Raw genomic sequence first — 16,691 nt, 5'->3', positions numbered from 1 at the left:
TCACTCCACACAAACCCACTCACCACATCCACTCACCTCACCCCACTAGCCGCAAAACATGTCCGACTCCCGCAACACTACCCAGGCAGACATCCACCAAACAGAATCACCCACACCTTCGGAAGCCCACAACACTTCCGGGAGGACATCCATCCCACTCATACCTGACGGTTTCGGCTCCAAATCACCAGTAGCTTCACCCACCAAAACAGCCGTATCGCCGATCCCCACAACAAACACCAAAAAAAGGAAGCTGGACAGTTCCAACACACAACCACCACCAAACATGTCGCCCGCATCCATCATCACCACATTCGCCCTTTACTTTTGCGCTACAGGCCCCATAAACGTCCTTTCTAAATGTCTCACAGCCAATAAAGTAGGAATCTGGTTCAAACAGCACAAAATTCACTTCGACAAAATTAAAGAGGCTAACAAAGGTTTCCAAATAATTTTCCCAGACCAGGACTCCCTCAACGCAGCCAAAAAAATCACCCAAATCTTCCAATACACAGTAACTCATCAAACCCCAAACTGGCAGCTATTCACTAGGGGCGTAATCAGAGTAAATCCTAAAGAAAACAACGAAGACTTAGACATGTACGCACAAGACGCTAACGATAACCAAGATATGTACCCCCAACCTAAAATAACTAGCACCCGAAGAATAACTTCAAATAGAAACGGTAAAATCTCAAACACACCAATAGTCATAATCAATTTCCAAAAATCAGCTAAATATCCAGAAGCACCTAAATTTATCTCCTTCGGAGCAACCACTAAATTAGAAGTCAAACCATACATAAAACAAGTTAAACAATGCTCTAACTGTCTCCAATACAACCACACAGCCAATGAATGTAAATTCCAAAAAACTAAATGCAGGAAATGCGCCCAAACTGACTGCCCAGGGACATGCACACCCTGGTGCATACACTGTAAAAGCATACAACATTCCTCACTATCCAACCACTGCCCTCATAGACACACCCTCACACAACAGGCCAACAAACACATCAATATCGACACGGCCAAACTCCAAACAAAAAGACAAGCACAGCATACAAAACAACCTCTGCTACCCACACCACAACCAAACAACACCCCACACTTAAACTCGGCATGGGATGGCATCCTGCAAAGAGTACATCCAGCACCCAAAACACACATCCACCACACGTCCATCCCACAACCCTCCACTAGCACATTCACAACATCCACACCTGCACGCAAAACAAGCAACAATACGCCCGCCACAACCCAACCCGGCACCATACAAACCACAGCCGCTATGGCAACAACAACCGATCCCAAGCAATCACAACCCGAAAACCTAGACAGTAAGGAAACCACATCCAGACCACAAACACAAGCACGCACGCAAACCACCCCCATGGAATGTGAGGAAACTAAACTTAACAACACAGAAGAATATGAATGCACAACCGAGGAAGACATAAACGAAATAACTCTCTCAACCCCCCAAAAAACCAAAACCTTTAAACACAGGCCTCAGCAAATGTCAAACAACAAACTAAACAACTTAACCATCCTTCTCGCATACATGCTAAAGGAAATAAACCCAAACGCTAGCACTAAAGCTTTCTATACCGTAGCAAATAAGCTTAAACTGACAACCCTTACCTTCGAATTCTTCAGCATAGGCCTCGAATTAGTTAGCCCTACCTCAACCAAGTAAAAACCCCTAGCCTAAATCAAAACCTAACCTCCAAACACTAAAAGCCCAAATAATGGAAGGCCTAAACATATTTCAGTGGAATGCCAATGGACTAAATTCCCACGGCCACGAACTAAAAGCAAAATTTAAACAAGATAAGGGTCCGCACATTGCCTGTATCCAAGAAACCAAATTCTCAAAAAAATCTAAATTTACTCTACCAAACTACAACTCAGTTAGAACAGACCGAGCCAAACCTAAAACCGCTAGAGCCGCAGGAGGATTAATAATACTAATCAGAGAAGACATTAACTATGAAGAAATCAAAATAAACACACCAAACCTAGAAGCAAACGGCATCCAAATAACTCTCAAAAACCAAAAAATAAACATCATTAACGTATACCACTGGGCAGAACAAAAAATTCAAGCTGAGGACCTAAACAAATTACTGCAAATAAGCAATAAATCAACTATATTCCTAGGAGACTTTAACGCTCACCACCCCACCTGGAGCATAGATGAAAAAATAGATAATCATGGCAAACTAATCTCTGAATGGATAGAAACAAATAACCTTGTACTCCTAAACAATAACCAACCAACTAGATACGATAAGAAAAACCATAAAATGTCGGCTATCGACCTAACCATATGCACCCCAGATCTGGCCCAAAGCACTCAATGGGAAGTTCACGACGCCCCACTAGGTAGTGACCACTTCCCTATAAACATTACCATAGGCAATACAAACGTTCCTACCCAAACAGAAAACCTAGAACCAAAATTCAACTATAACCAAGCTAACTGGGACAAATTTCAGGATATCTGCAACCAAGCCAACCTAACCAAACTAGAAAATAAGGACCCAGAAATCTACTGCAAAAACCTAACAGACTACATAATTAACGCAGCCAAAGCATCAATACCTTATAAAACAAATAACGTAGGCAAACCCTCGGTACCATGGTGGAACGAGGAAATAGAACAAACTAGACGCAAACGTAAAACAGCCTTCAATAGAGCCAAACGCGACCATAACCATATAACGGTAGCTCACGAACTAAACCACAAGGTCCAAAAACTAGTCAAAATAGCTAAAACCAAAGATTGGAAATTATTTTGTGAAGGAGTAAATAATCGCACAGATGCCAGAACAGTCTGGCGAAAAATCCACGCCATTAGAGGCTTAAAACGTCACAAAAAAACACCCAACATAAACAATTCAACCAACCCTACCGAAAAGGCAAATAACCTAGCAAACCACTTCTCGGCCATAAGCAGCAACAATAACTTCAGCGAAAAATTCCAACAAAAACTTAAAGCAGAAGCCAAACCTACTAAAGTACCAAATAATGATAACCTCGAAATAAACCAACCTTACTCAATGGAAGAACTCCAGTACGTACTCCAAAATAGGAAAAAGGGAACTGCCCCAGGACTAGACCTAACATCCTACCAAATAATCAAAAAACTCCCCCCCAACCTACTCCAGGCACTACTTAAACTATATAACCTAATCTATCAAAACGGACAGGTACCAACTCCCTGGAAACAGGCACTAGTCATCCCTATCCCTAAACCCGATAAACCAACTAACCAGGCAAATTCTTATAGACCAATATCCCTAACCTCAAACCTATGTAAAGTAATGGAATCTATGGCCAAAAATAGACTACAACACTACTTAACTCAAAATAACATCATAAACACAGATCAAAGCGGTTTCACTCCTGGCCGCTCAACCTTAGATAATCTCGCCCGACTAGAACAGGACATAAAGACGGGACAACTCAACAAACAATACACAACAGGCATCTTTCTGGATTTCTCCAAAGCATTCGACATGGTTTGGCACAACGGGCTAATACAAAAACTTAAAAAAATAGGACTAAAAGGACAAATAATAAACTACATTCAGGACTTTCTAAACGAACGTAAAATAACAGTGGGGATAGACCATACTCTATCGGACCAGTGTCCCCTAGAAAATGGCACTCCCCAGGGCAGTATCCTCAGCCCCACACTCTTTAATATAATGATAAACGATCTCTTCGAGGGCCTATCCCCTAAAGTAAACACATCCAAATTCGCGGATGATGGAGCCCTCTGGATCCGCACAAAAAGTATTAATATGGCCCAAAATTTACTCCAAAAATCTCTTAATAAAATACAACAATGGGCTGACAAATGGGGCTTCTCCCTTAACTCAGAAAAAACAACAGGAATAGTATTCAAACATAAAAACATGAAACCCGCCTCCCCAATTCTCCAGCTAAACAACCAAACAATCAAATTTCAAAAACAAACCAAATTCTTAGGACTTATCTTCGATCAACATCTCACCTGGGATGCTCACATCCAAAACCTAACAACTAAATGCAGTAAAGACCTAAACACCCTAAGATGCCTCACTGGCTCAAACTGGGGAGCCTCCAAAGATACCCTCCTCTCACTCTACATATCACTAATTAGATCAAAACTAGACTACGGCTGCGCCATATACAACACCCTAAACAACTTTCTATCTAAAAAACTTGACTCAATACAATATCAGGCTCTCAAACTAATTACACGCACCCAACATGGCACCTCCTACACTTCACTCCAGGCCTTAACAGGAGAAATGCCACTAAGTCTACGCAGGGAACAGCTAAGCTTAAATTTCTGGGCCGCATCCCAATCAAACCCTCTCATCCAAAACCTAATAAACCAAAATATCAGCCCCAAAAACCAAGCTCTAGCTCGTAAACACCCCTTACTTACCCCAATATCTCAAAGAATAACAAACTACCTAAATGAACACCAAATTAAAAATCTTAAACAAAACTGCAAACAATCAAATATCTTCACCCCTAAACTTAAAATACCCAAAATAGACACAACACTAGCTAGCCAAATAAATAAACAAACCGACCGAAACATAGCTAAAACCACCACACTAGCATACATACACGAAAATTGGCCAAATTGGTGTCACATTTACACGGACGGATCTTCAGATCCGACCTCCAAACACACAGGTTTCGGAGTCCATACCACACAACCAACTAAAACTACACAATCCTTCCGACTCCCAAACAACCAATCAATATTCACGGCAGAACTAATGGGCATGGCCTCAGCCCTCCATAGTCAAGAATCCAAAAACCACAATAAAATCCTAATACTTACCGACTCCCTAAGTGGACTGCAAGCCCTCAAAAACAAAAATACCAAAAACCGACCTAAATTAATAAATCTAATACTTAAAAGCTCCAACGACCTAACTAACGCAGGCAAACAAATAACTTTCTTGTGGATACCCGCCCACGTAGGAATATACGGTAATGAAAACGCCGATAAGGCAGCTAAACTATCCCTCAAAATCCCAGAAATAAGCTTAAACTTACCCATCTCAAAATCAGAAATTAAAAGTGTAAATAAGCAAAAAATCACCAAAAAATGGCATAACCTATATCTAAACTCAAATAGCCAAATCAAAAAAGTACTCAGCAAACCACTAACCAAACCAAAAATTCACCATCCATCAAAAAAAATCGACAGAGTAATCACTAAACTCCAAACAGGACACACCAACCTAAATAACCACCTAAAAAAAATAAAAAAACATACTACAGGTAACTGCCCACACTGCAAACAACTAGAAACCCCAGAACACGCACTCATCTACTGCACACACTACCTAACACATCGAACCGCATTACAAACCACCCTCAATCTAAACCAGGCTCTCACTCTAGAAGCAATACTAAACCCACAAAATAAACTAGAAAACTTCAAGGCCTTAGGCGTATTCTTAATCAAAACGGAACTAATAAAACGCATCTAAAAACACTATAATCCACCAAATCAAAATTACATAAACACACAAAAATCCACCATACCCAGCTCCCTTAGTTCTCCTCCCTTACCCCATCGGCATCTATTCCAAATCTCAAAATTCCCAAATTCTATATAAGCAACCCCTAAAGCCCCCTCTTGGGTTGCACACACCACTTTCGCCCCTTTCGGAAACACATTAAATGGCCTGGCCGGGCCCGTGTGCGAAATACGCATCAGTCGGAAAGCGCACGTTAAATCTACAAAGTAAGTAAGTAAGTAACCAAGGAAATGTATCTTGCTGGATAACAGTTTTTTTCTAATTTATCAGAGATCAGAAATAATAATAATGACGTTTTTGATGTGCATTTCTTTGTTGTGTTCACTAGGATGATGGTGATGGTGTTTGAATTATTAGACACTATTTATTCCAAAAGAGGAATAGGGTTGGCGAAGAGGCAAAGCTTATTTGAACAAAATATATATTGAATAAACAGAAACTGTACAAAAAACAGATTAACTGTATCTACAGTTGAAACTATCATGATGCAAATTTTCACTGAATCAAAGTCATATCTTTGACAAGACTCAGATCAGGTTGTAGTGATTGAAGGTCATATTAAACTTGCTAATTTCAAATCATTCATCCCACACTTATGATTTGGTTTGCTGTTTTATGCCGCACTCAAGCAATATTCCGGCTATATGTAAATAATCGAGTATTGGGTTACAAATATCCCTTGTAAAACCTTTCAACATGTTCAAATGACACATCGAAAGGCCATTGTGAAAAATTGCACCATGTTAGGATTCTTAGATACAGTTTCAGCTTGACATTGAGTACTTTAAACTTTAAAGTGAAAAATACATTCACAACAAGTGAGCTGTTTCTGCCAATCAGAGTCAGTGAGTAAATTGGAGTAGGGGACTAATTTCGAAGGTAAACTTGTTTCAACGTTTAACAACTACATGCATTTGTGTTTGTATGAGACGATGTGTGTTTAATTCCATATATTTTACTTCAAAGCATGTTATCACAATAAATTGAGTCGGGTATAGGATAAGTTGGAGTAGAGGCTAATTTCTATTGTAAACTTGTTTTAACATTTCACAATTATTGGTCTTTGCAAGTTATCAATCCTAGTTTAATTTCATTTATTTTACCAAGGTAAAAAAAAAATATGGTGTCATTTTCGTCAAGTAATAATCGCCGTTTTCGCTTTCGGCGAGTATTTCGCCAGTCAGTGCTGTTTTGCTAAGGTGTCGTTTCAGCTATAACCCGCTTATTGCACATTATTAGTTTCAATTTATATTTATAATCATTTTAACCACTGTAATAAGTAAAAAATGAAATAAAAGTATATAGAAAATAAACAAGCACTTGTTATAAAATGTGCATCCGCAGGCAATATTTATAAGATAATTCTGCATGTAGCTGTGGCCATCACACTGAAGATGCACTTCACTTCTTTCTCATATGTCCAAATTACAATGATTTAAGACAGAATATGTACTATTATGTTAAGGGATATGATCTAAATTCAATTCTATTAGGTAATCCTGAAAGGACGTCAAAAATAAACTTAGAAATTCTTAAATCAGTAGAAGACTACATTCAGCTATCCAATAGGTTTTGTGATTGTACATAGCATCTTAAATTTATAATACTATTCCTTGCCGTATATTGCAATACACTATTACTACTAAAAATGCGACCTGACAGCGCCGACAACGTAGTTTCTATAATAAGAACATGTATATAATTGTATTCCTTGACTGTACTTTTGTCATATCATATTGTTTTCTAATTCTGGAGCGGTATTCAAATAAGTTTTTGCTTGTTTACCCATCCAGTTCACATATAAATGTTTAAAACAATATTTAGTAAACAAATAATTTAAACTCATGCAACAACATAGTGTGTGGAGACGATAGATTCTAAAGGTAGGCCCAAAATTCTACACAATCCAGTGATTGATATTGTGAACATCAATCCACACTGTTAGATGGTCACTGTCAGATGCCATGAACCAGGTCACTGAGCCTGATCACCTGATCTATTAGGTTATCTCTTATGGGTGAGGCTAAAATGGCACCTCAGCAAAATGTCACTGATTTCTCCAACGAAAACAGCACCTTGATTTGGCAAAAAAGGCTACTAATTGTTGTCTGTTATCTGGAGAGACATGTTGATTCCTGGCCGAAATATATATAAATGAAATTTCTTTAAAATTACTATTTATTTCCTACTTACGAAAATAAATATGACATATATAGTATACCTGTTGTCCAGTTTCTTGACATTTTCGCCAGACTCAGGTTCAGCTTGACATTGAGCTAATCTGAGTAAAGCTACTTAAAACTTCAAAGCATGTGATCTTTCAATGATAAGTTTAGTTGCACCTCCCAATCAGAGTCGGCAAGTAGATGTTAGTTTTTAATGTAAACCTTTTTGAACATTTCTCAGTTATTTGTGTTTACAAGTGACCATGCAAGTTTAATTTCATGTATTCGGGCATATTCAGACCCAAGGTAAAAAAAATAACAAGGTGCTGTTTTCACCAGGCAATAGTAGGCGAGGTACTATTTCCCTTTATAGTATAACCCTCTCTTACAACTAGCATAGGTTGATGGGGACCAAGTCCAACCCGGAATCCCCAAATGAGTGGGTATGGTTTTACGCTGTTTTTAGCAATACCACAGCAAGGGACACCTGACATAGACTTCACACATTGTACCCATGACAAGAATCGAACCTTGGTCTTCAGCACTTCAACCACTAGGCTACCCCACCGCCAAAATTCCCAACATGATAAAGTTGTCATCACGGTATTCTTCAACAAGTTCAAGTGAAAATATCCATACCTTTCAAATGTCTTATCTTCCACTTCACAATGTTCACTGTTGCAAAACTCCTGTCATTTAATTTGTTCTTGATTATTCACACCTGCAAAAGTAAGTTTAGTCGGTACGGTATGAACTAAAAAAATGAGTCACTATAGAGTATCTAGATAAAGGAATATAAATAAGCAAACATATTTCTACATCATATACATTAGCAAGGATTAACATAAGTTAGGTAGATTGCTTATCCTACAAAAATTAAATCACACATTTACTAAAATATATAAAACAGAATAAGTGGCTTACAGAAGATAAATAACTTTAATACGTGATCAATATTATTAACATATTCCTTACCTGAATCAGAGACCATATAACAGTCTATGTATTATGGTCTCTGTCTGAATATGTCACATCTTCAGCTCCCTGCAATCGAGGTTGTGAAACATTTCTGCTGTAGGAATATTACATCCGCTGGGATATCCCTTGTCACACTGCCTGGCATGGTAGGCAAACGCATATTCCATACACCACATAGGTATACTTCCAAATACACACTGTCGAAATCCCCGCGGCTCCTAATAAGGCCTGTATGAACTGTAATCGGCCAACCTCGTCTCTTTCCGTAACTGCTGCAGAAATGACCGCTCGTCATTCGTGACCAACTCGTGTTATTCCGGGACAAGCAAGTCTACCCATAATTCCCTGTATGGCCGAGGGCGCCATTTTGGAACACAAATGTAAACAAACACTCAAACCTCGTGTAATCGATGTACACCGTGATGCTTGATTGCGATATGCTTACCTCGTGTATCGATACATTGTTCTCAATCACCTCTAACTCGGAAATCCCGGTCGAAATCCACCTGAGCCATCCACAACGAGGATGTCAAGTATTTCGAAAACTCGATTGACAGCCGAAGGAAGGAAGAGCAGCTTGCAGATGCCAGGTACGTAGCAGGGCTTCGAGACATAATGTTCCATGATTTCTATACAGAGATCTTATGGAATGGATTGATTTAGATATTTTCCTGATCTCCATGTTACTACTGTAAACGTCAAGGGCCCTTTTAGTTTTGTTGTTTTCGGAAACCCTTTGTTATTATTATGATCAAGTGTTTGTTGTGACATGATATTTCTATTTGGGATTGCATAAGAGCTACAGGTGCAGGACTTTTAAGGGTCGTGTCCTTATTCTCAACATAACGCTGGGATTTGATGATGAGGGTTAGTTACCAAGGGTATAAATCTGGCAAAGTGCATGTCAAACAAAACGTGGCATTCAATTCCAATCATGTGTTGCCACCTGAACCACCTGAAAGTGAGATATGGATTACAATGAATAATGACAGCTTATCAATCTTTAACAAATTCACACTGAAACATTGAAAGGATAAAGACAAGTTAGTTGTTTTCTGTTTCAGCATGTTCAGGGTTTGTGGGGAGGTTCACAGACATCCTCAGGGAGGATACCAAGTATTGAGTGAGTATTTTTGTTTGTGATAAATACAAACTACATGTATTCATCATGGTATATTTCAATGTAATGTGAAACATCACACTCACAATAGTCCAGCTCTGTGATGGCAGCCTGTAAATAATTGAACATGGACCAGGCAATCTAGTGATTGTTATTTTCAGCAAAGATCCATGCCCTCAGAGTATGATGACAACCTAGTCTGACCACTCAATTCATTAGTTGATTAGTGTTTGCAGCGTTAGAAACTAACACTTTCAGTCCACTAGTCCTAAAATGATAGCATATAGCAAAACCTTTAAAATGTCAAAATGACTAGTGCCAATTTCTAACCCTGGTGTTTGGATGTTGTGTTTGTGTGTGTATGTATGAGTGTATTTAGGTTGGTTTGTTGTTTAACGCCGCACTCAGCTATATGACGGCGGTCTGTAAATAATCGAGTCTGGACCAGACAACCCAGTGATTCATATCATGAGCATCGAGCCACGGAATTTAGATCAATGACATGCATCAACCAAGTCAGAGAGTCTGACCACCCGATCCCGTTAGTCGCCTTTTACGACAAGCATAATGGCCTTTTACGGCAAGCATGGGTTGCTGAAGACCTAGTCTACCCCGGAATCTTCACGGGTCGAGTGTATTTAACTTAAATCATGAATCTTATACTTGTTTCTCTGTGCTTTTACTATGTAACCCAAATTTTCTCTGGAATAATAAAGTATTCTCTTATTTATATCATTTCTGAACAAAGTGTCATATCAAGGTTAGATCTCTGTCAAAACAGTGCCATGGAAAAGCCAAACAAATAGCCTAGAAATAAAAGTAAATACTGCATTGCATTAATCTGCATTTCAAGAAAATGTGGCTATAATTCATGGAATGATATTCACCTCGGTGAGGATCTCTCTGCATTGTCGAACAAGTTATTTCCTATGTAATGTATGTGTTGAATGACCCTGACTTTGTTGTCAAAATATTGTTTTAACATTTGTTAAATATGGGGATAAATGTCATCTCTGAATGTTTGACATGAATTATTATGATTGGTGTAGTTCTAAGTCGGAATCACAACCGGGGTTTTTTCATTTGAATCAAATGTACAACATGTACAGTTTGGACATTTCTGTGATGTGAATGCTACTTATGTTTGTAGAATGTCCGGATGAATAAAAGAGACAGTCATCCATGCAGCATCAATGCAAAGAAAGACCATAGAAGAGCAACAGTGAGTGGTAAATATTTTGAAATTATTCTGTTTGGTTCATATGGTTATTTTGCAAATATGTCTTCAGTTTGTTCCTTATCGCTGTAGGCACGGATGTCCTATTATCTAAGGCACTACAATTTTCTGTGCAGAGTTGCATCTCTTGGGCTTAGCAGAAACCTATAGTCATGGGTTCAAATCCTGGTTCTCCCCGATTATGTTGCTAGGTTTGTCAGCATTATACACATACTCGTGGGATTCATCAAAGACCTGCATCACTTAGGACTTTCTTCCCACATCAAACTAACATGCGGTGATATATCTGGAATACTGTTCAAAGCAGTGTTAAAGCCAAATCATTTATTTAACACTGCATCCAGCAATAGTTTGGCTATATGACAAGGATTGTGAATATATATTTTTCCATGTTGATGAGTTGAAACAATCACTAAATGACATCTCTTTAAAAGATTCCCAGCATTCCAAGCCTCATTAATAGATAAGGTTGTGATTGAGTAGGCTCATTGATCACATGTAATCATACCACAGTGATGTGGGATATTGTCCATAATAGTTATCATCGGTTTGTCTGGACCGAGTTCATAACATTAGTCACTGGTTTGTCTGGTTGAGATTTGAGATGTGATTATCTTAAATGTTTAGCATATAACAAGACTCACATATGACAACTTAAGTGATTTTGCTGCCTTCTATCTGTAAGTACATGTGGCAACAATTCTTTTTGATCGCTAAAATCTTTTTACATAATGCTGCAGAAACTGAAGTCCTGCTTGAGATCCCTGGATGAGTACTCCAGGTTGACAGTCTGGAAGGACCAGACAAGGGAGTCCTAAACAGAGGCTGCACCCCTTCAGATATCAGAGGTGATTTGCAGACAGCGATGATGAGGGTCCTGTTATTTCAATGGAGGCCGACCGAGAAATTGTATGCCAAATGGTACTGGGACACACAAAGGCTGGTCTGGCTAATGTGAGAAGACCAACCAATGCCAAGCTGGAGTGTAATTCTTCCAGGACATTCAGGAAATTCTTGTAAACACTTGAAAGGAATGATAAATGGGACTTATTGTCTTTAAATGTGGACCCAAACACCAAATGGAAAGTTCACAATTCTACTAACACAATGCAGCAGAGATAGAGTCCAACTGGTATCCCCTCATCCTGGTTCCTGTTCATCCATGGCAATATAGAAAGAAAAGGAGGATTGAGGGAAAGGAAGTTATCTGAACTGGTGAACATAATCCGTAGGTACTGTCAAGCGAACAGTTATCACACTCTGTTATGAGTATTGAAGAATAGGATGAAATTGCATACTGCATCAGGAACCATCATGTGAACACTGTTCAATGTGCGATATACTATAGGCATATGAATAAAAGAAATTGATAATTTGATTGTTGCTTATGTTTCATGTACCAGCTGTGTAATTGGGGATGTTTCATGATTTTGCCTCAGTTTAATAGCCACACTTATCTTATGAAACCATGCATTGCTTGGGCATCTCAAGATAAATAACACATGTTTCCTTTGCTCTGAAAACGTCTGATGACACATTGATCTGTTATGTCAAAGGTTAAAGTCACAACCAGACAAAAAGTTTGTTTGTGGTCTAACTCTTCCTTTGGGCAGGGGTCGAAGTTGGAAAAAGGTCGTGTGTGATCTATATATACTACATTTTCCCTTAAATTGCCTTTTCTACAGAAGTCTTAGTAACTCTTATACATATACTGGTTACATTACTTCCATATTTTGGTCAATGATATGTTGAATTCTACCAAAGGACTGCATATTTGGTTTATGTGCTGGATAGCTCTTTGAAATGTTTTTGAAATATTTATCACTGATATTGAAGGTCAAATTCACACTCAAAAGTGATAACTCATGAGGGGTTGAAGTGTAAGATCAAGGCAACAGTGAAGGGGCCATTCATAAAGTATTTCTGCAATTATAACTAAAATGCATATTTCTGGAGATATTTGTGAAGTATTAAGCACATCGTTGTTATATTATTTGAATACACATATATGTGCAGTGGTTACAACTCCAGTGTCAAATTAACTGTCAATCCCTTTTAATAAAATAATTCACAGTAACTGAGGAAGAGCTTACTGTAGTACCATAAAACTAGGGTGAGGCAAATGTCAATGAAGTTAGTATTTTGGATATATCAAGTACATGTACCGTTACAAATAGTCTTATTATCATCTCACTAGGACCAAAGGCCCAAGTGAGCACATTGTCAATGACTTTTTCTTTTTCTCAGTACAAACTGGAAGTCTGGACATGAAATTTAAGGATATCATTATACAAGAACTGATGTTTGTTCATTAAATACCATTAACATCCAAAAAGGACAAAATATGAAATTGAACAATTTTCTTCTTCTGTTTTAGGAGGATATTTACCATTAAAATAACACAGAATATTACAACAGGTATCTGTAATGCACAGGCTAACATTATTTACCAGAAGCAAGTCATGAAGAAAATTTGCATCCGGATACCTTCCGGAAACCTTCCGGAAACCTTCCAGATGCCTTCAACAACCTTCAAATTGCTTGGTATTTTCAAGTTAATTTTTTTATGTGTTTCACACTTAAGTGAACAAAATGCACCCCCCAAATTTTGACATTTTTTTTGGAAGGTTTCCGGAAGGTTTCTGGAAGGTATCCGGGCCGGATCCAAAATGGGAAGGTATCCGGAAGGTTTCCGGAAGACGGAAACCTACACTTTGTTTGCTGTGATCAAGTTTTGGACGAGGACTTTATGAAGCTAGGACGCAACCCTAATACTAAACTCATGTTACCTGCTTCCCGGAATGCCGTCCAGACATTCAATGGACATTGGTGCATATATCAACTGGTTTGTCGCCGGTATCAGGCACATCATTCCACCATTCCAGACATCATATGACGGCATATCCGGAGAGACTCCTATGATTATTAGGACGGATCAGGTCGGTCTCATCCACAGCCTGCTAGACACCATAGTCAGAATGCAGGAAGACTTACTCTTACTCTTCACAGCTACTCTGGGTACAGCGTTAACAACTACTAGCACAGATTCGTTCAAGAGCTGTTTCCAACCAAACAAAAAGGTTGATAATGTCACAACCAATAACGCTCCCAAGATGTTCAACGGCTAATTGGGACATGTCATAGATGAGGTCAGACAAGACACAACTGAACGATTCCAGGTGTCAACTATCAACCTAGCTGTCATGGCACATGGATCTTCCAATTTCCCGAAGCGTTCCTGGGATCAGGAAGACTCATCATATAAACCCGACAGAGGGGGGCAGAGGTGAACAAAGGTTCTGACTTTCTTGCCACTCATTCCGCCATTATAGACTCTTTTGACCTGGTTATGTCTATGGACTGCAATTTACCCCTACTACCTTTCAACATAATGCTGACTCCGGGGCCAGTGGGAGGGTGTCTTCTGCCATACGCCGAAAATTGGAAGCAGATTACACCTAACTGCTGGATCCTAAAGGATATGACCTTCAGAGGAAGGTTGATGTCACATCCTCTACAGACATGGATCGACTCACTATGATACCACACCCTAGAATTCAAGACTCAGTTCTCCCAACTTGTTACAAGACCTGCATTGGTGGACTGACAGAGAGCATGTGATGAGCGGCATTCCTCTGACTTCTCTGATGCCCGAACACCATTCATTCAATGACACGTCAGATTCAGGATGGGGAGAGGCGATCTCACGGTACAAGGATCTTGGAACACCGGAGAGAGGATGAGAGGATCCTACATATCAACTGCAGGGAATTGAAGGCCATTTATTACGCCATCCTGGCATGGAAAATACATCTCTCCCAATCGTCCATCCTCATAGCCACGGACAACACCGCAGTAGTGGCTTACATTCAGAAACAAGGAGAAAACAGTTCTCTGATGATGCCTTGGCAGATTCAAATCATTTGCCGAATGGAAGCGAGACATTCCAGGGAAGCTGAATGTCCTTGCCAACAATCTTTTCCGCCAGGAGAGAATAGTGGCAACAGAATGGACCTTACATCCCGAGATCTTTGCTTGGATAACCACATAATGGGACACACAGCATCTAGATCTCTTTGCCACCTGCCTAAACCATCAACTTCAGGTTTATGTCAGTCCAGTTCCCGATCCAATGGCTCACCAGATTGATGTGCTATCGATGGATTGGACGGGTCTATTTGCATACGCATTCCCACCATGACCTCTCCTAGACAAGGTCATCCACAAGGTGGAGGAGACGGATTGCATGATAATCAGATGTTACTCTGGTATAGTCTGGCAAAGATGTAATAGAGGTAGAGGATTCACAAGAATTATTGAACAATAGTTATCATTGGTAATAATTCTAAGAATACTACCTCTATTACATCAGGAGCTCTCCCACCAACCTCCCCAATTCATCTACCGCTAGAGGACAGATGTTGGAAAGAAATGAGGTTTCCCGCCATTACGCACATCATAGCTTGGGTTGCTATAGTGTTATTCAGGAACAACTAATTGTGTGTAATTGACAGTAAAGAGGATGTCTGTTGAAAATCTGAAAATTAACTGACTGAAGCCAAAATACAGGATTTCTGGCAAACATGTTATAGAGGTAGTATTCTTAGAATTATTAACAATGATAACTACTCTTCGATGACTGTAGACTTGTCAGCACCTCATGGTAATCCTGAACATCCCAGCTTAAACACTTTAATTGACAAAGATGCATATTCATTGACTTTTGTCAAAGTAGATGATGCTGTCGAAATTATTAAACAATTAGGACGAGGTCCCTTTTTATGCAATGCTGACATTCAAGATGCTTTTAAGTTGATACCTATCCACCCAATCCGATGGCATCTTCATTGTGTGCAATGTGACAACAAGTTATATTCCTACAGTTGATTTTTGTTTGGGTCGAGATCTAGTCTGAAGATCTTTGACCTACTTTCTCAAGCAGTATGCTGGATAGCGACTGAGGTATACGTTTTCCAGAATATACTACATCTTCTGGATGATTTCCTAACAACTGACAGTCCCAGTGCAGATGCTCATTTCATGAGCCTAACATACCCCTCTCCCTGCATAAGACCATTGGACCAACCTCATGCCTGGAATACTTTTGAATCATGCTAGACTCAGTCCAAATGGAGGCACACTTACCGCAAGAGAAAGTTCGACAAATCATTTTAATCATGGACTCTAGTCAGAATCAGCAGAAGGTGACAAAGCGAATGTTGCTCAACATTATTGGCCACCTAAACTTTGCAATGAAAATCATCAAGCCCGGCCGGGCTTTCATTAGTTACCTGCTACAGCTATCTCCTTCTGTGACGGATTTGCATCACCGAGGGACAATGGCAAGTCATTGTTTTTGGAGGACGAAATTGCAGCGCCACATTTTGACTTATTCACAGATGCAGCAGCAGCATCAGTAGGTTTCAGTGCTTATTTCCAGGGACACTGGTTCGCAGACTGTTTGGAACAGGACATACTACTTGCAGCTAAGCAGGACCTGTCCATTGCCTTAATGGAGATGTATCCGATAGTAACATGTGACAATACAGCTACATTGGAGATACTCAGTAAGACCAGATCTATGTCACCATTCATTATGCGTCTTGTTAGGAAATTAGTCAAGAGGCAGC

General features: G+C 39.4%; 1 protein-coding gene and 1 long non-coding RNA gene across 6 annotated transcripts in view; both read left to right on the top strand.

The window, feature by feature from the left end:
• The window catches only part of LOC139468148 (protein N-terminal asparagine amidohydrolase-like), a 638,951-nt gene that overhangs the window by 432,398 nt on the left and 189,862 nt on the right, over window positions 1–16,691 (top strand). The gene's annotated exons all lie outside the window — the stretch shown is intronic.
• On the top strand, window positions 9,233–12,399 carry LOC139469165 (uncharacterized). 3 transcript variants are annotated; one of them, XR_011653712.1, is made up of 4 exons: window positions 9,233–9,294; window positions 9,769–9,827; window positions 10,975–11,046; window positions 11,802–12,399. It is a non-coding gene; the product is annotated as an uncharacterized lncRNA (long non-coding RNA). The 3 variants fall into 3 exon arrangements; XR_011653710.1 differs by having other exon boundaries at window positions 9,269–9,827; XR_011653711.1 differs by having other exon boundaries at window positions 9,269–9,827; window positions 10,975–11,053.

The sequence above is a fragment of the Haliotis cracherodii genome, unplaced genomic scaffold (genome assembly GCF_022045235.1).
Source record: "Haliotis cracherodii isolate W230 unplaced genomic scaffold, xgHalCrac1.p SCAF_2, whole genome shotgun sequence".
Classification (NCBI taxonomy): domain Eukaryota; kingdom Metazoa; phylum Mollusca; class Gastropoda; order Lepetellida; family Haliotidae; genus Haliotis; species Haliotis cracherodii.
This window is presented reverse-complemented; position numbering and strand designations above follow the sequence as displayed.